The sequence below is a fragment of the Oryctolagus cuniculus genome, chromosome 11 (genome assembly GCF_964237555.1).
Source record: "Oryctolagus cuniculus chromosome 11, mOryCun1.1, whole genome shotgun sequence".
Classification (NCBI taxonomy): domain Eukaryota; kingdom Metazoa; phylum Chordata; class Mammalia; order Lagomorpha; family Leporidae; genus Oryctolagus; species Oryctolagus cuniculus.
The window spans coordinates 16,815,524-16,839,121 of NC_091442.1; the positions used below are offsets into that span (position 1 = coordinate 16,815,524).

General features: G+C 47.3%; 1 long non-coding RNA gene across 1 annotated transcript in view; it reads right to left on the minus strand.

Moving 5' to 3' along the window:
* LOC127491113 (uncharacterized) overlaps positions 1-7,688 on the minus strand; it is a 35,464-nt gene extending 27,776 nt beyond the window's left edge. Inside the window, exon 1 of the long non-coding RNA XR_011379887.1 lies at positions 7,552-7,688. This is a non-coding gene — a long non-coding RNA (uncharacterized lncRNA). The remainder of the gene's footprint in view (positions 1-7,551) is intronic.
* Positions 7,689-23,598: the final 15,910 nt, after the last annotated feature.

The following is a 23,598-nucleotide window of genomic DNA, read 5'->3' on the forward strand; positions in this document are numbered from 1 at the left end:
CCTAACATCATTTCACCTGGGAAGCTTCTAGACATGCCAAGTCTGAATCAATAGGTCTGGGATGAGATCCAAGAATCTGCATGCCTAACAAGTGTCCCTGATGATATATCCTGAAGTTAGATAAGAACTGTCTTAAATATTGTTAGAAAGGGACAGACAGGAGCCCAAGAGGAAAGAGCAGTTCTCAAGCTAGGCAGGTAGAGGCTGTCAGTCTGAGTTGGATGCACATGCTTTCTGTCTTCTGGATGAGCAGAACAAACAACTAGAACTGACCCCTTGCAGTCTGTTGCTTCCCCAGTTCTGTATGTCCAATTAGAAGCATGAGTTGGAAACTTGACCCATAGGACTAGAGTCCAGGGTTTATTTTATTCTTCATTCCTGGGCACTCTGGCAAGTTGTTCTAAGGGACCCAGATGTTGTATCCCCCAGATCCCCTGAGCCACAGAGTATGGAGACAAAACATGTTTCCTACTTAGATCCTAAGTGGGGCACCTGGCATCCTTCAGCTGGTTAATCTTGTCATTTGTCCTTGGTCATGTTAAACTCATTTATTCTGCCTGCTGTTTTTATTCTTTGGCTGTAGATCTAATAGATGACACTGAGAAAAGGAATTAGAAGGAAGGAAAAAACAACACTAAAATCGTTTCTCCAAAATGGAAATACCTTCTAAAGCATTGTTGTAAAAGCACATACTCACTTGAAAGAACTCAACACAAAATTGAGGACTAAGATGAAAGTTCTCACTTCTGAAAGACAGTTATTAATGTATTTATGCCATGTTACATCTTTCCATGCATGTATAAAGCATATACACATTTGCTACATAAATGGCATCAGACTATATATATACACACATATATATATTTCTTAGACGTGCTTCTTTTAACATGCTGCAGTCACATTTCCATGGAAATACTACATTCTTAAATATTTCTTATCTTCCTATATACCTTCACAGTACTCATGAGCCCAAAGTTTGGGTACCTCAAGATTCAGGTCTTATCACAGTGATGCTAAGGAAGTCAGCCCAGCTTTTGAACCAACGTTAACAGTCAAATGGATATAAGCATTTGGCACAGAGGTTTGGATTGCTTATAAATAGCAGAGTGCCTGGGTTTGGGGCCCAGCTCCACCCTGCCTCCGAGTTTCCTGCAGACCCTGGGAGGCAACAGTGATGGCTCAAGTAACTGGGCTCCTGCCACCTCCCAGCTTCAATCCTGGCCCAGCCTTGGCCATTGTGGGCATTTGGGGAGTGAACTAGCAAATGGAGTCTCTCCCCCCAACTTCATCTGTCTCTGCCTTTCAAAACAATTTATAAATGAAAACAGTAAGGGGCACCACCCTTATATGCTTCAGCCCTAGAGAGGGACTGGCAATAGTGGCATTATGTCTGTATGCCTGTTGGTAGCCCAAAGTGGGTCCCAGCCTGGCCTTCCTGTGTAGTTGGATTCCAAGTGCCAGCCCATACCACAGTTAGGAGCTCCTTGACTGGAGCTCTGTTTTCACTTAAGATCTTCCTCCAAGTCAAGGGGTTCATACCTTCCATTAAAACTGCAGGAGACCTTAAGTCCTCAAATACACAGGTACATAGTGTGGGGTCACCAGTATGTCCCATGCAGGAGACAAGAGGGATTTTATGTCTTCTGTTAGGGTTTGTGGGTGGAAAGAAGAAAACAAAGGAATGGAGAAGCCAGTGGGATAGGGGAAGGAAATCACTTTCATTTTAGAAAAGTTGACAACTTGAAATGTATCAAGTCCGTAAGGATTTGGCCTAAGTGGTTTTATGAAATTTACCAAAGGAACTAAAGGCTGGAATGTGCACTGACAAGCAGTAGAGACATGGCACCCACAGAGTGATGACGCACGGAAACTGAGCAACCAGAGACAGAGAGGAGCAGTGGCTTATAATCCCCATGGAAATTATCAGAAATTGAAGAGGCTTCATAGTTCATGGAACAGGGATTGGAATGAAGTGTAATTATTCAAGAGCATCTGGAGTGCACGGATGCGTAGAGAAATATAGATGCACAGATAAGGAAAATAAATCGATTCTATAAATACATGAAAACTATCAGCATATTAACATTGATTCTTATCACAGAGAACGAGTCATTTTCTTCTTTGTAACTTCCTATATTTTCTGAATTTACTTTGTTACTTATCAAAGCCAATTATTTTTAAAGATGGACAAAATGAAATGTAAGAAAACGAGGGCAGGACAGAGAAGATAATGCCAGGAATAAGGTCATATCCCCAAAGTCATACCCTAATGCCTGGATTAAAAGTTATTAAGAACTTGGTATTGCCCATCCTCCCAGGAAAGGAAAACATAGCCGGTTAATCAACTCCATGTCCAGAATGAAAAATTAAATGGACAGCTGTTCATGAATGGAAGCCTTCCAAGGGTGGCACATTTGAGATGTCCACATCAGAGTGTTGCCCCAAGTCCCAACTGCTCTGCTTCTGATCCAGCTTCCTGCTAATGTACCTGGGAGGCAGATGATGACCCAAGTAAATGAGTCCCTGCTGCCCACATGGGAGACGCCAATGGACTTTGACTTCTGTTTTTTGCCGGGCCCATCCCTGGCTGGTGCAGGCATTTGGAGAGTGAACTAGCAAATGGAAGACTCTTTTTCAGTCAGTCTCTCTCAAATCTTTTTTTTTAAAGGCATTCCTGCTACAGATTCTCTTTCCATGTGTTTTCTTAATGACAATGGCTTCAACAACCTCCTGAGCAAGACCTATTTCCCTCCCTGAAGGCTGATGGCCTCACATCATAGAACATCTCGGTGGAAGCTCTCAAGTGAAGGGCCAAAATGAAGGTGCTGTGCCACGCCATTTTTTTTTAAGATTTTATTTATTTGACATGTAGAGTTACAGACAGTGAGAGAGACAGAGAAAGGCTTCCGTTGGTTCACTCCCCAAATGGCCGCAACAGCTGGAGCTACACCTATCCAAAGCCAGAAGTCAGGTGCTTCTTCCCTGTCTCCCATGCAGGTCCAGGGGCCTATGCACTTGGACCATCCTCCACTGCCTTCCTGGGCCACAGCAGAGAGCTGGACTGGAAGAGGAGCAACCAGGACTAGAACCGGTGCCCATATGGGATGCCCGCACCGCAGGCGGAGGATTAACCTAGTGCACCACGGCGCCAGCCCCACCTACACACCATTCTTTACAAATCAGACCCTGGCCAGCTGTGGGTTTGCAGAAATCTGAGTATTATACTGCATGAGTGTCACATTCCTTTCTTGAGTGTCCACAAGCTAGGTGGAAGCTTTTGTCCCAATTACAAAGTAGCTGTTCTGAGTTCTCCATCAATTTTGGAGCCTGGCTTTAAGGACTAGCTGAGCAAGGAAGAGGCTCATAGTCTCCTTTGAATGAGGAGGAGCCTAACAGCTGCATGTGCTTCAATAGAAGGTGAATCCACTCTTTCCCGACTGTAGGGCAAGGCGAGCACAAGATGCAATCCCCTACCCAGCCCCAGATTATAGTGAGAACCAACTCCATCTCAGCCCCCTTTCGTTTAAAATACCAAAGAAATACACAGTCAAAACTGCAAACCTGTGATGACACCTGGCAGCCAGACCATCGTGTAGGTCTCAAAGAAATTTCCTCCAGTTTCAACTCATAGGAAGCCAAAATGAGAATCATAACCAACAGTGGATTCTGAGTCGTGCTTTGCTACCTAAAGATGGAAAGGAGCCTCAAAGAGGACGAAGTGGTTCTGTCTTTGCTAGGGCCTGCTCCGGAAGGGCCATGCTTACTCAAGAAATTGGCCAGTTGTCCACTTCTATCTCCAGGGAGAGGAAATGTTGTTAAGAAAAACCTCTATGGGGGCCAGCACCGTGGCTCACTTGGCTAATCCTCTGCCTGCGGCGCTGGCATCCCATATGGGCACTGGGTTCTAGTCCCGGTTGCTCCTCTTCCAGTCCAGCTCTCTGCTGTGGCCCAGGAAGGCAGTGGAGGATGGCCCAGGTACTTGGGCCCTGCACCTGCATGGGAGACCAGGAGGAAGCACCTGGCTCCTGGCTTCGGATCGGCGCAGCACCAGCCATAGCAGCTATTTGGGGGGTAAACCAATGGAAGGAAGACCTTTCTGTCTCTCTCACTAACTTTACCTGTCAAATAAATTAAAAAAAAAAAAAAAAAAACTATGGGAGGAAGTATGGCAAGGTAAATTGTGTTGAGATTCATGCTGAGAATTTTCACTTTCATGGCCCCCATCTGTTTGAGAGAGGCAGCCCCACCGTTAGCTGAATTGTTCAAGACCAGATAAAGCAGATACCTATCATGCACCACTTCAGATATTCTCTTCTCTGTGGCTGTGGTGGTCATTTGCAAGCAGATTTGTACAGATTTCACAAACAGAAAATCCACGATGCCTCCACTCTGACTCTGTCTCTTGCTTCTTGCCCCAGAGTTTTGGATGTTTTGTTCCCACTTGCCCTCAGGGACCCACTTAGCACCCACTCATGTGTGCACCACCCAGTAACATGGAGGAGTCAACAGTTCGTGGTGCAACCTTTGACCAACAAGAGACTGGAGCCTGTTGACAAATGCTTCCTCCTTTCCTGTGAAGACAGTCCTGACTATGTTTCATGAAACTTTTCAAATGGTCCTTGAACGAGCAAACAGACCCTTCCAGAAGTAGTCAATTCTACAGCATGGCTTGCAATGCCTCCCTTCTCCTTCCCCGTTTTATAGCTCCCATCATCACTGCTCCCTGGATTCACAGTTCTAAAGAAACATCATCGCAGACTTAGCTCTTAGGGGGTACTAGCTGGGAAACTAGGCTTAAACTACAGACAATATCCCATCCTCCAGCTGTTAATGCCAACACTCACAGAGGGCCACCAGCTGTCCAGTTAAGCTTCTAATCCAGGGACAAAAATGCGAAGTGGCTCTGGTGGATAGAGGTTTACTCATATTCTAGGTTCATCGTTTGTGTCATACTGTTAATTTGCTACACACATTTGGGAATAGGAATTCTGATACCCCATGTTTTTGTTGAAAGTAGCTGGTAAGTCTGCCCAATCAACAGTGAAAAGGATGATAAGGGGTCCTTTATAGGACCCTCCTGTGGGCCCTGGGACAGCAGGGTAGCTGGCCAGTGGAGTGAGGGATTATCTTGAGCCAGGATCCATGCATATAGTCAGGAGCCTGCTCCAGGTTTTATTCCTGGCCTACCTTTGGCAGGACGTGGCTCCCGACAAAGCATGTGGGCAGCTAGTGCCCATGGAGGAAACTGTGTCAGGAAAATATGGTGATGGGTTAAGGGGGGTGTTCCAGCCAGTGTTAAATGCAGATACTAATCTCTTCATGCTGATGAAGCTCATTGTGCTAGTTCCCTGTACCAGCTGTGGTTCAGCCCTCTCCCTAACACCCCTCACCCCGCCTCCCACAAGGCTGTCTGGTTTCTAAACACAGAGAAAAAGGACCAGCGAAAGTCGGCATCCCTTTCCTACTTCCTCTGGCTCCTCCACGGGACTCTGGCAGCTTCCAACTCTGAGCAAGCTCAGAGCTGCCCTTGGAAGGGTGAACAAGCAGGAAGACATCCCAGACACATGAAAAGACACGGGAGTTCAAAAGCAGAGGTTCACTTTGATAAATCAGAGAAAGCGCCTGCCTATGAAAGCAAGTCCCTGCCAAGAGAAGGGAGACATTTTACAGTAAATACAAATGCAGAAAAACGCTAGGCCTGGTAACTGAAACTAAGAACTTTTGGTGTTTGCTGTTATATCCAACAAAACAAATTGCTGACAAGTCTAATCACGATCAAACACAAATACTCTAAATTAGAAAACACATCAGGGATATAATCGTGAATGATGAAATTACACAGCATTATAAAAAGTGTACTGTGAAGCACTCTAGTAAATTTTAAAATCTTGATCAAATCGATGTTTTTGGAAATGTATGAATGTTAGCAAAATTGGCTTAAGAAATAGAAAATCTAAGTAGACCAATTATCAGAGGAAAATTTTAAGTTGTTAATCTTCCCTAGGAGATAGAAGATATTTTCATGGGTGACCTTGTTCAAACTTTCAAGCCAAAAAAATTCTTCTGCAGTATATACTATTCCAAAGCAATGCAAATAAGAGAAAACATCACAATTCATATGAAGTCCCACAGGCTCACTTCTGTTGGATTCTATTGGATGTAATGGATTCACTGAGCTCAGCTCTAGATCCATGAATGAGGACATAGACTCATCCCCCTAATAAACACATCAGAGATTTTGCATATGTGTTTTAAAAACATCACAATTACAATTTAAATGAAGGCTCACAATTACCACAATAAGTGCCATATGCCTAAAACCCCAAACCTATTAAGAACAAGAAAAGTCATTAAAGGCACAGGTTATAATGTCAGTATGCAAAATAAATGACTTCTCTATTCATATTTGTAGAATAAACTAGGGAGTCTCATGACTGTAACATCGATTATATGTTAAGAAACGAAATAGGAAAGTAAAATGGTATTACCACCAGCAGCACAAAATTAAGAAACCTATGGATCAACTTAACAAATGTGCAAAACACAGTTATAGAACTCTGAGAACCTAAAAGTCAGGAATGAAGGGATGCACAAGACAAGAAGCATCACCATAGCTAAAATGCCAATTCTACCAAAAATTAAAACAATACATTTAAAGCAATGTTAATCAAAGTCCATGAGTCCTTAGTAGGTAATTTGAAAAAAAAATCATTTTGAAGATTATCTGAAGAAATAAATATGTAAGAATAACCAAACAATTTGCAAATAAGCCATGTAATACCACTTCAGGAGTGTATTATGATCAATTCCTTGGGATTTCTTGTCACATCAGGTATTAAGAAGACAAGTTTCACATTTACCAAGGCACAATTTGGATAAAAGTGGTTGATATGATTTAATATCCATTGCTCCAAGACAAGAGAAAATGAGAGGGAAAATTGTCTTATAAATCACCAAAGCCTTGTTGGTTGGGTTTAGTTCAATTCAGTGCAATTCATTGTATCCAGGATATCTGTTAATGTTAGTGTTTAAGATTGAAAGTATTCAAATTATTGTTTAATTTTTAAGTGCACAAGTGATATATGAATACATTATCCCTGTAGAATGATCATAACAGGGGCAAGCCTTTGGTCTGGTGGCTAAGAGGCCAGCTGGGATGCCTCCATCCCATTTCAGAGGACTTCTATTTGAGTCCCAGCTGTACTCCTGATAACGAGCACCCTGGGAGACAGCAGGTGATAGCTCAAGCAACTGGATACTTAACACCCACATGGGAGACCTGGATTGAGTCCCTGGCTCTCAGCTTCAACTGGGCTCAGCCCCAGCTGTTATATTTGGGGAATGAGCCAGGAGATAAGAGCTCTATCTCTCTCCTCAAATAGATTTCATAAAATACAATAGTCAGAATATTACTATAAAAGTTAGGCAACCACCATCCCTAGTCCTAGCCCCTACTCCTGGTTCTCTCACGTCTCTCAACAATCACACAGGCAGACAGGCACTAGGGCACTACTCTGAATGTTAAAAATCAAAGGCAACAAATGGCTTTACCTGGTTGAAGATGGAGGTAAACAGAGACAACATAACTCTCATCTCCCTTGTTGGTCCCTGGATGAGAATGATGGGTGAAGCTTCTCCCAGGACTTATACCATATCTCACCAGTCAGTTAGTTCCAGCAGGATCTGTCAAAAATAAGAAGGTGGGTAAGTATTTTCCTGGGAGGGGAACCCATTTGTCTCTTTGAAAGCAGCCGGAGAGAGCAATCAGCCATCAGTAAGGGCTCCAGGTGGGGCCCCCGGGGACACTGGGGCAGCTCTAGCATCCAGTTCCCCAGAGATGACCGAGGCAGCCCCTGGGACGTGGAGCAGGCAGAAGCTAAGCACCCGCCGAGAGGCTCCATGTGTTGCAACAGACTGAGGTTGCTTCCGAGGGGAAGTGTGTTCAGACAACTCATGTCCTGCCTGTCAGAATCACAAAACCAAGATGTCCTGCAAAGCCACCTAGTATACACTAACAATTTTTCTTTACCTGCACCACTAGAGAAGATTCACAACCCCAAATATGACGAGAAATTTATAAATACCAGTTTATTTGAAAAAAATACTAAAAACCACATTTTTAGTCAATGTAGCAGGGTTTATTTCTTAGTAATCCCAACCAGAAAATTCTGGAAGAAACATTTTTGTCTTTGAAGAGTGTGCTTCAGGATACTCCCTGGATCTGAAGCAAGAGGCCTTGTCACCTAGCAAAGTCCCAACTCCCAAAATAATCACAACTCTGACAAGCCCTGCTCAGCTGGTCCAAACACCAGCATTACTTACTTGTTCCTGAAGCAGGAAAAGGAGGCTGTAGTTTTTCCACACTCAAGTGGAGAACCAACCAAACAGAAAATTCTCAGAAACCCCATGTAGGCTCTGGTAAGGGAAAGCCCTAAGAGTCCAGGCCTGCCCTCAGGGGAAGACAGAGGGAGAGGCCTCTGTCTAGAGCCTAGCAAGTGATCACAGCAACTGTGGGATAAGGGGTTGAGACATTTTATATGAAAAATAGTATCCCTAAGGGTCACAGGAAGAGAAGCAAACACACATGGTGTAAAGCATATTGTCACTGTGGCCTCGGCCCTGCAAGCTGACACAGCCCTTCGGCAGGAACACCCAACACGCATGCCCCGTCAAAGCTCCCCCGGATGCCATCTTCCAACTTCTGAAGAGCTGGCCCCAGAGCAGAGACTCACAGCCCTAACACTTCAAGAGCTCTCCTACTGAGGAGTTCAGGCCCCCGCCTGGCAGGAAGCCTCCTTTTGCAGATTTCCGAATTCTCAGCCAGCCCATACAATATTGCTTTAAATGTTCTGACAAATGCAGTTGATCTCCTAGCTGACTCCATTCAAAAAAATCATGGAGCACATCCCTCTTTGAAGGGTTTCTGCTTTATGCTTTCTGTAGAGGAAAGAGTTGGTGGGTATATCCCACCAAACGGTGCTCGTAAGTCCCGCCCAAGTCACAGGAAGAGTGCTGTTATCTGTGTGTACCTGGAAGGGGTGTCAGTCCGTGTGACACTTCCCCAGCCCTTGTGGCAGGACAGCTCCCTGAACAGAGCGTCTGTCAGCCATCCCCCTGGATTGGGGGTAGCTGCTAGTGTGGCTTGTTGGTCTTAAAAGGCAGAGTTACCTTTGTCGGAGACTGTGTGTTTAAGAACATGCAGCACCTTGCGTCAGGTGTGGAGGAAATGGCAATGGCAATACTGCAACAACTCAAGAGTGCAACTCGAAGGGAGGAGAATCAGCACTGGGGAGGCTGAACTGTGGCTCCCATAAGCATCCTAGTTTTTTTTTTAAGGAATCAAAAGATTCACCCTACAGAGTCGGTCAGGTGGGAGGCATGGCAGCCTCTAGATTTCTACATGTTGGTCAAGTTGGTCACTCCCACTGTCCCTGCCAAAGGACTTACTGGTTGTCACCCAGACAAAGCAAAAATTAATGAAACACGCAAGAATAAAAATTGTAAATGGAGACTCTGGGTCTCAGTTACTTCATCTAAAGTCAGGGATGATAATTTCTGTTTCATCAGGTTGTAGAAAGTATCAAACCGTATAACAACCATAAAGATGTCTTTGGACATTAGGAGTGCTTTGCAAATGTAAAATACTATGGTTAGTAGATGATCAGAATTAAGGAGACAGGAAAGGCTCCACAAGATCATAGCCTCCCTCCATTTCATGTGTGGGAAAACAGATTTCAGAGAATTATCCAAGAAGAAAAAAATATGTATGAAATATGCTTATTACCTGATACAATAAAATGAGTCAAAGAACCAGGGACAAGGTCCCCAGGCCTTAGTCACCTCGGCATCAGTTTTCTGATTTGAGTTTCCAGCTCCTTGCTCTGTGTACTCAGATTGTGCCTCCATGGCCAAGGCAACAGAGAGAAGCAGCAACAGAGCATAGCGGCCGAGAGATTCTGCAAAGATACACCGCAGTTGAGGCCTCAGCCTCTGGCAGTCGCTGGGTCTTCTAGTCTCCTTTTTATTGCTGCTGGAACTATTACATCCAATCACGTCAAATTGCCATTTTTCTAGGTCAGAATGGCCAGGCAACACAGTTTCAAGTGATTTATCCTAATCAAATATGGCGCAGCAGGTCATGTAAGTCCACTTCTTCACCCCATCCGGCAGTCTGACCCTGATCTTTGGATCACCTTCAGGTATGTCATCCATCTCGTCCCTTAGGGCAAATACTTCCCCAGAGTCTCCTCAGTGCTCAGGCAAAGAGGCCCCTGCTGGCAGCCCTCCAAATGTGCGTTAGACATGCCAATATTGTCAGGCACCTTTCTGCTTCCCCTCATCTTATTTCATCCACACACAGTTCTGTGAAGGCAGAACAGGTATAGCCCTGGGCCATAGAAAGGACCAGTAAGCCAGGAGACCAGGGCTCTGCCACTGCCTTGCTGTGTGGCCTGGGATCACGTCCTCTCCTCTCTGGCCCTCAGAGTCCTCATTCTAGAAATGAGGCCATGTGATGAGATTGGTAGTACCCAATCTTCACTGCTCATCACAATGCAGATACCCAGGCCTCCTTCAGTGCCTCTTGTTGAGCAGGTCTGGGCAGAGGACTGGGGTTCAGCAGCTTTTAACTCCCCTTGGTTGTTCTAGTGTGGAGCTTGCTTGAAAACCACTTGGCTGGATGATCCAAAGGCCCAGGTCTGAAAATGTACCACATCTCAGCAAGGAAAGCAAATCCTTGTGAGGCTCCAGGGCCAGGGGAGAAAAGGGGGCAGAGCTCCTAGAAATGGGTCTGGACTCATTAGGCCCTCTTCAATGGCAGGTCTGCAGAGCCCCAGTTGCCCACCCCCTGCTGTTACAAGCTGCCTGGGTTCGATCCAGGCTGGTGGGAAGGCCATTTAGTTTGGAATAAGATTTCTTCTAGGTGCCTCTCTGAGAAGCCTTCTTTTCAGATCCAGGGAAATGGGGCTCTTTACTTCATTAGCAAGTTCTCGCCCTGCCCACGGAGCCACACCTCTGTTCTCATTCCTTCTGCCACCTGGGTCGCTTCAGCCGAGATGACGAGGGAACGGGTGGAGACACGACCTGGGAGCTCTTACATGATGCCATTTCGGGCCGGTATGGGGTTCAGAGGATGCATGAGCGGCTGAGATCACAGGAACTCAATGGCACACTTAAGGAAATGGCTCCGAGGCTCGCAGACATGGCGACTCCAGTTTGTGCCTCTTTGAGGAGCCGCATGCCTTTGGTGCTATGGGGAAGCCAAGGTGTTATTAGACTGCTGGGGCTCTGGCCTCCCCGGATTGATGTCTCACATCTTGAACTAAAAACAACCTTTTCGAGGGGTAAGAAAGCACACTTTTAACAAAATAGCTGTAGACGGAGAGAAATGAGAGATGGTATTTGTCTAATGCATATTTTATAAGCCCACAAACTCTCAGAGCCCGAAAGAGTGCTCGTTGGTCATCTCGTTTGTACCTGATGCATTGGAGAGAGGCCGCCTTCCTGAAGTGCCATAAATCACAGGGTGCTGCTGTCCCAGGTGTTAAGCAGTGGAGAGGCTTTGTGCGTGAGTCTGTTTCCAAAGCCAGGCATTGCTCTGGCACATGGTGTAAGCAGCCCGACTTCTGGAACCAGCCCTAGCCCCTTTCACGAGTTTGCCTAGTTGTTTGATTTTTAACCCAAAACCCGGAGAAATCTGGATCCTGATAAGGATCATTAAGAAGTAAGGACGATTCTGAGTAACATCTTTCAACAATTAGACCAGCAAAAGGTCTGCAAGGAAGGGCTATTTGCTGATGTCATAGAGGTCACCAAGTCAAATCCCACATGTGAAAAGAAAAATAAAGTGGCTTTGTGTTGGAGTCCACGGTGTGGTTCACAATACACCAGGCTGTGACCTCTTCTCACGATCTCTTCCCCAGGATCCACCACACGGAGCTATCTGGACTTCCCACATGCACCATCCCACCGCCTGATCTCTACCCATTGGGCTCACCAGCCAGAACACCCTCTTTCCTCCTCACTTCCCCCACCAACCCCACTTCTTAGCCAGGCACTTGGCTAACCAACACAGTGCCCCAAAACTCAGCCTACTCCTCCAGTATTCATTGAATACCCATACATGACAGAAAAACCATCACAGATGGTCCCATCTTCACTGTGTGAGAGAGGTGGACCCACAACAAAATGACAGTACAATTGCTTGTAAAGTTATCCCAGAGATATGTGCTTGGAAGCAGAGATCTGTGGGCCAGGAGAACATATGAGGAGGATTCAGCCTGGTGGAACAAGGAAGGCTTTTCAGACAAAGGGATGACCAAGCTGGAAACCAGAAGAAGCCAAGAACGGGTGTGAAAAGGCCATTTGGGAATTGTGAGGAGACCTTGTTCCCCCTATGCCAGACAATATGTAGGGTGACTGCCTGTCTTGGCTTCCCTGGGGGTCCCCCATTTATGCTTGTTGTTCAGATTTCAGCATTTGTCCAGAGGTGTCCCTGTTTGGGTTACAAATTGCATGGTCACTTTATAAATGATGCTGTTATCACACTTTATTGTGTGTACACAGTCCCCTGCCAAACAGTGCTACCCATAGATGCATGTACATGCGCACACACACGCGTACACCTGCATTTGGCCAGGAATGGGCATCATTCTTGTCGCTCCCCCTCTTCGTGGAGGAACGACACTAAACCCTGCCTAGGCTTCATATCCGAGTCACGGCACCATTATGTCGCTCCCCCTCTTCGTGGAGGAACGACACTAAACCCTGCCTAGGCTTCATATCCGAGTCACGGCACCATTATGTCGCTCCCCCTCTTCGTGGAGGAACGACACTAAACCCTGCGCTGTTCTTTCGTCTGCTCGGCCCTCCCCGGGTTTGCTGCTGGTTCTTCCCAGGTTGGCTACCGACCCTTCCACCTCCGTGGAAGGGTGGTTCCCCCTGCCACATTCCCCACTTCCACGGGGGAGCGGCACACCGCCGGCCGGCTCTCTCGGGGGCTGCACAGGTGTTCCGCTTAGATGTTCCCCTTAGATGTTCCTGGTGCATGCCGTCTCTCTCCTCCTTTATAGTCCTCTTCCACCAATCCTAACTCGGCTGCCCACACGCCGAGTACGCTGCTCTCCTCCAATCAGGAGCAAGTCCTACAGTTTATTGGCTGAACTGGAGGCAGCTGTGTAGAAACTGTTTTCTCCTCTCCCAGCGCCATACTGTGGGAGAGCAGATGCATAGAATAAGTCTTAATTCCAGTAACAGTCTAGTCCGGGTTGCTCCCCACAATTCTTGTAGCTCAGAATTCAACTCTCACTCATGCTTTGCTGCCCAGCACTTGGCACAGCACTGGCATTGGCAGGTGTTGGGTGAATGTCTTCTGAACAAGTGAACGAATGATGCAAGGGGAAAGGCCTCCCAAGCCCCCACCTCACCACTTTCTTGTTTTGTGACTTTGCCACACTCCAAAGTGTTTTTGGTGCATATTTTCTGTTTGTTCAAGGGCCGAGAGATCTGAAATGTATTTTTTCCACAATCTGACTTGGCCCGAGAAGTTGGAAAAAGCATCAACTCATTAGAGGCTATTTGAATAGAAATTATAGGCTTGTTCCTTAAGTGAGGACTTGAGGACACTTCATAAGACAATTACTGCTAAATATCTGAAAAGAAACACCCTTATGGGCTTCTCAAAGCCCATCTCAGGTCAAACTAACCTAAATTCCTCTCAATACAATTAGAACTTCAATAAGAATAAAAGAAACAACAAGCTTCTAGCTCACCAGGACCTCAACAGAATGATAAACACCACTCTGGAAGGACTGAGAGGGGGCACAGGGTAGCACAGAATATTCTGGAAGGCAGCATCAACTGTGTGGAGAACAAACATACCCACGCTTTGATCCGGAATGATCAGCTGGCCTCCCATACAGAAGAATATGTTGGGAAACCCGTACTGCCCTGCCACTCGGGGCTTACTGTACCCCTTTCTGCCCTGGCTGGTTCCACTGAGGACAAGAACAGCCATGTGCTCCGGTCCAGTTTGAGCTTCCAGGCCTTCACAGACACAGCTCCCCCTGCTTCTTTCTACACATTTTTCTCGATTCCTCTGGGATGCTTTTCCATTGCCTCCAAGCCCTGTGATCATCTCTTGTCCGAGTCCTGGTATCATCTCCAGAAGTCAAACAAGGAACAAAAACATCACGTGGCAGGGGAGCAACAGCACTCATTGGTGGGCTGCCTGACCCACTTCCAGGGGGCACCCTTCACCTCTGTAATAGGTAACTAGATGGTACCCCCACCACGATAAGGCATTCAAGTACTTCCTGTTTGCTTTCAGAAAAAAATAGATCAAATACACTCCTGGCCTGGCTGCTCAAACCCTTGCAGCTCTATCTTTTCTCTTGCTCCCTCCCCGTTGGCTCTGAAACTTAGGAATCAATGGGGTCTCCCTAATATCCCTGTTTCTAGCCCTTGACACAGGCAACAAAAGATAAACTCATCAAAAGAAGAATGGGAAGAGGTAATGAATCAAGTTGTTGATCCAACCCCAGGAGGAGGCAGCCCCAAAATTGAGTGCAATTTGGGACTGCCCCTCAATTTGTTTCTTAGAGAAATAAAAGGTAGGCGCCAGTGTTGTGGCGTAGCAGAGTAAGCCACTACCTGCAGAGCCCTCATCCCATATGGACACTGTTTCACATCCCAGCTGCTCCGCTTCCAATCCAGCTCCTTGCTGATGCAGTAGGGAAAGCAGCAGAGGATGGCCCAAGTGCTTGGGCCCTTTTTCCCGTGTTGGAAACCCGGAAGAAGCTCCTGGCTTCATCTTGGCCCAGCCTGGGCTGTTGCAGATATTTGAAGAGTATATCAGTAGGCAGAAATTTTTCACTCTCCCTCTCTCTGTAACTTGTCTTTTCCAAATAAATAAATCTCTTTAAAAAGGTGACCAGAAGGTGGTGATGCTGGAGTCTTGCCTATACCTCGACCGTAAGCACACTTGCTCATTGAAATATTCAGGAAAGGCAATATAAGTTGTGTGGACAGAAGCTTCTTTTAAAACAACTCCCCTTCCACAGTGTAGATCTTTAGGTGACCTCTAGAGATGGGAAATCAGAGGCAACCCTCACCTTTTCCGTAGGTGTCCCCAGGAACAATAATGTTGCTACTGCCTTGGAGGGCACCTGTTCTGCAGACCCTCTCACCCACCTCTCCTCAGAGCCTTGAGTCCAGATACAGTGGAACAGTTGGATAGGTCTTCTTGGCACGGGCTGGAATTCCCAAAGGGAGAAAGAATGCTGATGGCAGTAGGGATCTGGAAGATTGAGTGATGATGGGGAGGGGAGATGGACGAGGATGGCTTCCTTCTAACTATCTTGCTGTCTTAGACCAGGCAGGGGCCCCCCACTCTCCTCTACCACAGACACCAACAGAGAAATGAAGGATTCCAGGGAGCACAATTTAGAGACAGCTAACCAGAATAATCCCTGGGGGCACTCCAGCTCTAACATTCTGTAAGCTTAACATGGAAAAATATTCAGCTACAATCATTGGCACGGTTAGGCAGTGGCTTAGCAATTCCTTTTTATAAAATTACTGTCTCTCTAAAGTGCAAAATGTCTACTCAGGAGCTCTGATTCATTCGTAAGATAAGCTGATCTTTAAATCTTACAATGGCTCTTATCCCAAAAAAATAACTATTTCCAAAAAGAAAAATAGGTCTTTCTGAGCAGTGTGCCTCTCTAACTTCACATCAGTGGGTGGAGGCCACTATAGTGCAAAGATACTCTGGAACCCTAAGCCCCCTCCCACCCGGATCAAGGTCATAAGGCCCTGTTGTCTGGGAGTGGGTCTATCATGATTGGGACTAATGTTTTGTGTCATGAGACATCCCATCTACAATGTCCACTCATATTTAAGGTCTCTCTACTGCCATGAGGCTCAGCAAGTGAACCTGTATGGTCTCATGACCTACATCATGCTTCTTCTCCTGATCCCAGGCACCAGATTGATTTTTGATCTTGCCCCAAATTGATCCCTAAATCTGATGCAATATTGACCCTTTTCTCTCCAACCATTCTGTAAATTCACTTCCTTTGCCATATGAATCACTGCAAAGTAAGACAAAGATTTTGGTTGATACTGCTATATTTCCAGATGCCAGGAAAGGAACTGGCTCTAAATGGATGCTAAGTAAATGCTAATTGAATACATGAATGAAAAATTAAATGAATGAATGAGTATATAGACAGGTTCAAGATAAAAATGGCTCAGTCTAATCTACTAACTGGCTGATTTTTCAAAGACATGGGGCCAAGGAGATCAAGGTGTACATTTGCTGGTGTCCTATTCCAGGAGCACAAAGCTCTCCTCCAAATGTCTTATTAATGTTCCTGTCTGAGAGCTTAACTGTGCAGTGGGCAGCTCCTCCCCAGCTAAATGACCGGCAATTGAAAACTAATGAGGTGAGAAACACTTCTGTTGTCTGAGTCCATTCATGCCCACAGCTGAGGCTGTCACACCTCTGCTATTCTAGGAAGGATTCCCAGGGGTCTCCCAATGAGCAGGGGCAGTTAAGTTGGAGAAAGAGCAGGTATCCTGGTTTGGAAAGACCAAATTCTCTCCTCACTTGCCACTGATCCAACTGTGTTATGGTCATTCTCCCAGCAGTCAAGACAGATGCTTGTACCACAGTTCCAGCTGCATTTCATAACCATCCATGACATTTTCAAAAACACAGATGGGCAGGTCCCACCCCAGAGCCATCAAATCAGAACCTCTAGACACAATCCCAGAAATCTGGATTTTCCACATGCACTCAGTAAATGATTGCAACCAATACAGTTATTCTCAGGGCCCAAGCTCTAATTCAGGGATTAGCACACCATGGTCTGAGAGCCCCCTCCAGCCCATGACTGGGCCTGGGGCACACCCCATTCATTCCCATAGTCTATGGCTGCTTTCACTCTACCTTGGCGGTGATGACTCATCCCAAAAGAAACGTTCTAATCACAAAGTCCTGAATATTTACTATCTGGCCCTTGACAGGAAAAATTGCCAGCTGTCACTAGAATTTACTGGTGGCTTCCGCAAGTAACTAGAGAAAGTTACAAACACTGGCCTAGTTTTTTTCAAGACGGGGGAGCACATTGTTCCTGACCACTGTATGAGAAGATCCTGGAGTCACTCTGTTCCAAGATTGCTTCAGAAATACACAGTGCATTGCCGGGGCACGAGGGAGAACACCAGCAAGGTAAGAGGAGGCCAAGAGCCATCCAGGAGTGAGGATCCTATTCTCCCCAGCTTGAGGCCTGGGGAGGTAGATATCAGGGTGGACACATGGATGAGCTTAGCTTCTTGTTTGTAGATGCCCGTGTCCCCTGCCCCTCTTTAGTCCCCCCTGATGGTCTCAAACAGGTATAGAAGGGGGAGAGAGGAGCTCAGGCTAAGACACAGCTCTTCAGAGTTCCTAATGCTCTAAAACACAAAAAATAAGCAGATAGAGTAAATGAACTTGAAACATGGCTGGGACCCCCAGGGTGTCAGAGGGAGAGCAGCCATGCGGGCCAACTGTGGTGCCTGCCATCTGCTTTGTCAGTCACTCTCTAGGGCCTGGAAAGACAGGTCACACAGACGCTTTCCTCCTGCCCTGTGCTCAGAAGTGGACAGGGCCTGGCAGGGCCCATGCAGAGCATAGACGGACCCAGAGTGCCCGGCTGGCTGGACCTGTGTGAGCTCCGGGCTGCCCTGTTATCAGGCCTGCTCTGTCTGTACCGAGTCTGGCTTCTGTTGGTCCTTCTGTGCCTACTGGGGTACGCCACCCCAGATGTCCAGAAGCAAGCTGCAGTCGGTGCCCAGAGTCTAAGCAGATTTGCATTACTTCAAAATGACTTGAAACGCACATGCGCACATCAATCAGGGTAATCTGTTCAGCTGGCAAAGGCAACGAGGCCTCGGGGAGATTCCAGATCAAACAGATCCACCAGGAGCTAAACAATCTGGGAGTTTTATTTGGAAATAGATGCTTGTGCCAGAAAGTTTGGGCAATGTAGCTTCCCACAAACAGGAGACACTGGTCACTCATATTCAACAACATTCTCTGCAATGCTGTACCACTCCCAGGGAGAACTGTGGCTCGATTCTGATGGGGGTATCAAAATACATTGTTTATACATATGCAAAATCCAGAATATGACTCCGAGGCACTTCATCTCTTGCTTCCCCCTCCCCTGCTCCCTAGAATCTGGTTTATCAGCAATCCCTGTGAAGATCTGAAAACCACCCTAACTGTTGAATGTCCCTCGACTTTCCTCCCACATTCACAGGGCACCTGCCTGGGTTTTGCAGTGTTCACTGTCACAATAATCTCATGGAAGTGGTTAGGGCAATAGTTAGCTAGAGACTAGACCCCTGCAAGCAAAGCAGGGATGAATTCTCTTGATTCTTTTCCCTTCTGGCCTCATTCCCCCATTTCCTGTGGTGTTTCCTGGAGCCACCACTGGAATGAACTACTGCACCCAGTTTCTTGTCTGAGTCCACTCCTGCAGAAACCCATCAAGGAATGCACTCGCCTCCCTTCCTGTTCATACAGACACAGCTCCAAAGGGGTCAGCTGACGGCGCCTGCATTTTAGGGCTTGAGGGAGAATCAAGGCTGTGCCATTTGAATCCTCCAGCCGGAGATGACCTGCAAGGACTTGGGCAGCAGCCAGAGCCAGGTGGCCAGTCTCCTTGGTGGTGTGGAGACAGGATCAGCGCATCTCTCAGCACCTTGTAAATAATCTCGAAGCCTTGATGTGGAAGGCATTTGCGGCAGCTAGCGAGCTGTTTTTCTCCCATTTAGTTCTCACCAAGGGGCATCCATGCGGGGCTTTTCTCTGCCTAGTTGAGCCAATGTTTCTCAACAAGGAGCACTATTTTCATAAATTTGTGTTTTTGGATCACCCACAGCTCCTGGCCCCGAGTTTGGCATGGCAGAAACAGCCAGGAGGCTCCTCTCCACGGCTCGGTCACAGATGTAGCAGTCCCAGCTGCTGCTCCTGCTCCAGACTTCACCCTTCTCTTTTTCTCCTCCAGGAGTCACAGCCAACATCAGCTTCCCTTTCTCCATTCCGTGCCTCCATGGCTTCCCCTAGAAGTTCCCTGTGCAGTTAATTATTTGGTTGTTCCCAGACAGAGTCCTCCCCGAGGAATACTCCCCAGCCTGCTGTGTGTCAGGCATCACGGTAAGTGCTGGGAAAAGACGATGGGGTGAATGGTCCAAGGGGGAGACAGCCCAACACAGAGGGAGCAAGGCTCAGCCCTGAGGGGGACTGGAACCCAGACTTGTTGAGTTCAAAGCTGGTCTCTGCCTCTTCCAAGCTGTGTGATCTTGTGCAAGTTACTTAAGCTTTCTGGGTGTCAATTCTAAAAGATGAAACTAAGGGGATATAAACCAAAAGGCTTGAAACAACGCCTGCCCAACAGCAAGTGTTTATAACCACTGTGTGCCCTTTAGGGGAGAGCACATGCCCAGAACAAGCAGAAGGACCCCAGGCAGCAGCTCTGCTGAAGGGCAGGAAACGGGGTCCTCAAGAGACTTCCCTCACACACAGAGGGCAGATGCTAAAGTTCTGTGATGACAAAGGGGCATCACTGAAATGCCACCCCAGCAGTGACAATACTCGGGCACTCCGCCTTGCAGGTCTCAGAAATACATGGGACCAGGCCATGGGAGTGATGACAATGCTTGCTGGGCATGAAGATGGGGCTCGGAGCCGTGCAGTGTGGGCGAAGGTCCTGAAGCTATCTGTCTGCAGGCAGGTGCACGAACACTGAGGTATCTGAGCTATAGAGAGAGAGGAGCACAGTGCAGAGAGTGCCGGCCTGACCTCCGGGCACCCCCATCGGCTCGCAGAGGGATATTATCTCAGCCCGTCTCAGAGCCAGCCTCCATCTTCCTTTCTGTATGGCGGGCTCAGCCACCGTGTCCCGGGTTTCCCTAGAGCTCCGAAACCTCTGGCAGAGTCTCAAAGCCCAGTGGGATGGGCGTGCCTGGGGAAAGCCTGGACCTCCTGGCCCACCGTTCCCAAGGATGCTGACTGCCAGGCGGTGACCAGCAACCTGCCTTTTCAACACGTTTCCCAGGAATGTACCTTGAGAACCGCAGCACTATGGAGGGGGCAACTTTGTTATTTGGGGGTTTGTGGCTCTCGTTAGGTACAGGGGGCCAATTCCTTAAAACGTTGTAGTTCATGGGGAAGCAGCTTCTGGTTCCCTTTAAGGGGTCTGTGTATGAAACTTGCCTTTAGGCTGGCAGAAGTTACTAGGGTGCCAAGAAAAGGTGTTAATAATTAGGATTAAAAACAGGAAGCGGAGCCTATGCAAAATTTCCTTTTGCCTTAGCAATCCAAGCCCATATTTCCCCAAGTAGAGGACAAGGGGCATGGGGAGGAGAGCCCAGAATTACTTGCACAAGATCACACCTACTTCCTGGCAGCAGCTTCAACACATGGTGTCCCCTGTGTGCCCTGGGGGTTGGTGTCATCATCTTGTGTTTGAGTCCAACAAGCTCAGGATCTAATTCAAAGCCATGGAGCTACTGGATGTTCCAGTTACATTTTGCCAAGTAACAAGCTGCCTAAAACTTCGTGGCATTTTATTATGCTCATTACTCTGTGAGTCAGCAATTAAGACAGGGCAGAGGGAGGGTGGCTGATCTGTTCTTCTTAATGTCTAGGGATTTTGATGGGAAGAGCAGAAGGCTGGGGGGTGACTCAGTGGCCAGTATTTCTGCAGATATCTTGACTCACATGCCTGGTGATGGATGCTGGCTGTCACTAGAGACCTCAGCTGGACAGTCATCAAGGACACCTACACGTGGAGTCTCCTGAGCTCCTTCATGACAAAGAAGCCTTGTATTCTTACATTCTGAACAGGGCACAAAATGTGAGTATCCCAACAGAACCAGGGGGGACTTGTGTCCCCTTTAATGTCCAAGCCTTGGAAGCCACATAGCACTACTTCCATCCTATACTACTTGTCAACCAGTCATTAAGATCAAGCAGACTCAGAGACAGGAGACACAGAGGAACACCAGACTATTGGCAGGCGGGATGTGAAACACAATGACAGAGCCAGATACTGAGCCAACCTCTGGGCTCCCTCCTAGATTCAGGAGGAATCGACTTTCCCCATACAAAAAACATCATCTTAGTCTCATGATGAACTCTACCAGTCAGGGTTCTTCCTGGGCCTATTGTCAACCTTCTTCAGGGCCTGCCAAACCTCCACCCTCTAAGCCTTGACCTGTGAAACCCAGTGGGTGAACCAGAAAACCCAACTCTTGTCATGCTCTTCTCCTAAGCCAAGTCAGAGAAATCCCAAAATCCTCATCCCTACCCTACAGTCTACAGGGCAGAGCCTGAACTATCACATGCCTGCAGCAGAAGGCCAAGATCAGGGAGGTGGTGTTGTGTATCAGGGAAAGGACTGAATACAGAGTCAACAAGTGAAGCATGAAGCCTGCCTCTCTCAATGCAAAAAGACAATAGCCATAGGTTTATGGGGTTGCAAAGGCCCAGTGACACCCACAAAGATGGCTGGCAAATCTCCCAGCAGAACCTTCTAGGGTAACTGCTTTGTTACAGCCCCAAGTTTCAGGATCTTTTCCTTGTTACTCAACTAAAAGGTGTGAGCATCCCTTGGGACTAGACTCCTATATACAAAGCCTGCAATAAACTAATGAATAACCCCAGTGCCAACACTTACATTCACTGTGAGATATGCAACGGTACCGTCAGCCTTTATCTATCCAGAGAATCTGCACAGGTTATGTGACCGTAGGCTAGATGCAAGTGAAGCTGGCTATGTGATCAGCATGAGTGACCAGCTGGATGGAAAAGGCCTGGTATCTATCTCCTGAGGAGGCACTGGACTCGGGAGCCCCCAAGAGCAATCCCCCCACCCAGGTGTGGGACATGTCCTCAGCCAACCTGGAGTCCTCAGCTCCCTACTTGCTAGGATTGGGGCCGAGCCTGTCCACCTCTTCCCTCTCTTGCCCTCAGTTAATAACAGTATCTTTTAGACATTGCAGCATCACCCAGTGAGCTGTTTGAACAACCGTTGGTCCACTTCTGGCCTGAATGACATCATGTTTTTAAAGCAACTTCACATGCAGGATGTTGCATACTTAAGGCAAACTGTCATGGGGCTCTCTTGACTTCTAACAAGCTACTTGTCCACACTAAGCTTCCCTTTCCTCACTGGAGAAACTTGGCAGGGTGGCTGCAAGAATTAACTTCATGGCATAGTGCAGTATCTGACTCAGAGCTGGCAATTCTATGTGACACAATGACAGTATCAGGTGTCCTGGATCATCTAGGGAAAGGCTGAGCCCTTGCTGGCATGGCAACTACAGAGGAGACAAGGAACTGCCTCAGAGAGAACTAAGTCCCTTGAGTCCCTCAAGCATGCTTCTGTGGCTGCAGGCAGAGCCAGCAGTTCCAACACATATACTCCATTCCTGTCCCCCATGCACACACACACACACACTTTCATGTGACAGCCTGTTTGATGCATGCGCATAAACGGCAGTGTTCTTCCTCAGCCTAACAAAACAAATTGATCAAGAGTCAATACAGGTCCTAATTACAGGCTCTGCACTGCAAGATTGATGGTGGGAGATGAAGAGGGAAGAACAGCTCTTGATGGGCGCCTGTAATGAGGTGTCACCAGTCCCCACTGTAAGTCGTTTATAAACATGGTCTCATGTCTGCAGCTGTCAGCATTCCCACCAGAACCTAATGAGCTGCTCCCTGCTGCCCGGGGGTGCATGTCAGCAGCTGATCATGTTTTCTGCTGCCTGATGGTTGGCGAGTTTCGTCTACAAATGTCCCAGTTCACTCAGGAAATGGATTTTCCCAAAGCTCCTGGCAGGGCTGTGTGTTGATGTTTCCACCTGTGCCTCTTGGCCCCCAGGAAGTGCCACTGCTGTATCCTCACTTGCAGTCTCTTTGCTCAGCCTGGGTGGTCACAGGAGAGAACTGTCACCAGGCCTGGAGTTTGAGTCCTGAGATAATACGATTTAAGAGGGGAGATCTGGCATGGGACTGTTGAGGTCTGAATCCTGGCTCTGCTATTCACAAGCTATGGGACCTCAATGTCAGTTTTCTCACCCATAAACTGGGATCAATATCAGCACTGTAGGAGACCTTTCCACTGCTCCCAGCACCCCGTCTCGCTCCAGCTGAAGCAAATAAGCACGCAAGGACTGAAGTGACCCCAGGATGAGAGATCTAGATACAACTGAAAGCTTTTGCTTGACCAATAGACAATGAGCGTTGGCTTATTTTAATGTACAGACCGATGTATTCATTTTGTCCAATCCAGGATGCAAGTTGTAATTCTTAGCCTAATCACCATGAACCTTCCTTTCCTAGCACATACGAATCCCCTGACAGTTCCCCCCTCTGGGAACCACTCCATACAGTTCCTCCCCAGCATGTGTTTCTTAGCTGTCAAATGAGTAAACTCTGTACTCACTCTGCCAGTCATAGTGATGCTGTTAGTCTTTCCTTTAACAGCACCTTCATTAACAAGTCTTCCCCACCTCTGCTCTCTGGCAGGCAGAATCATGCCC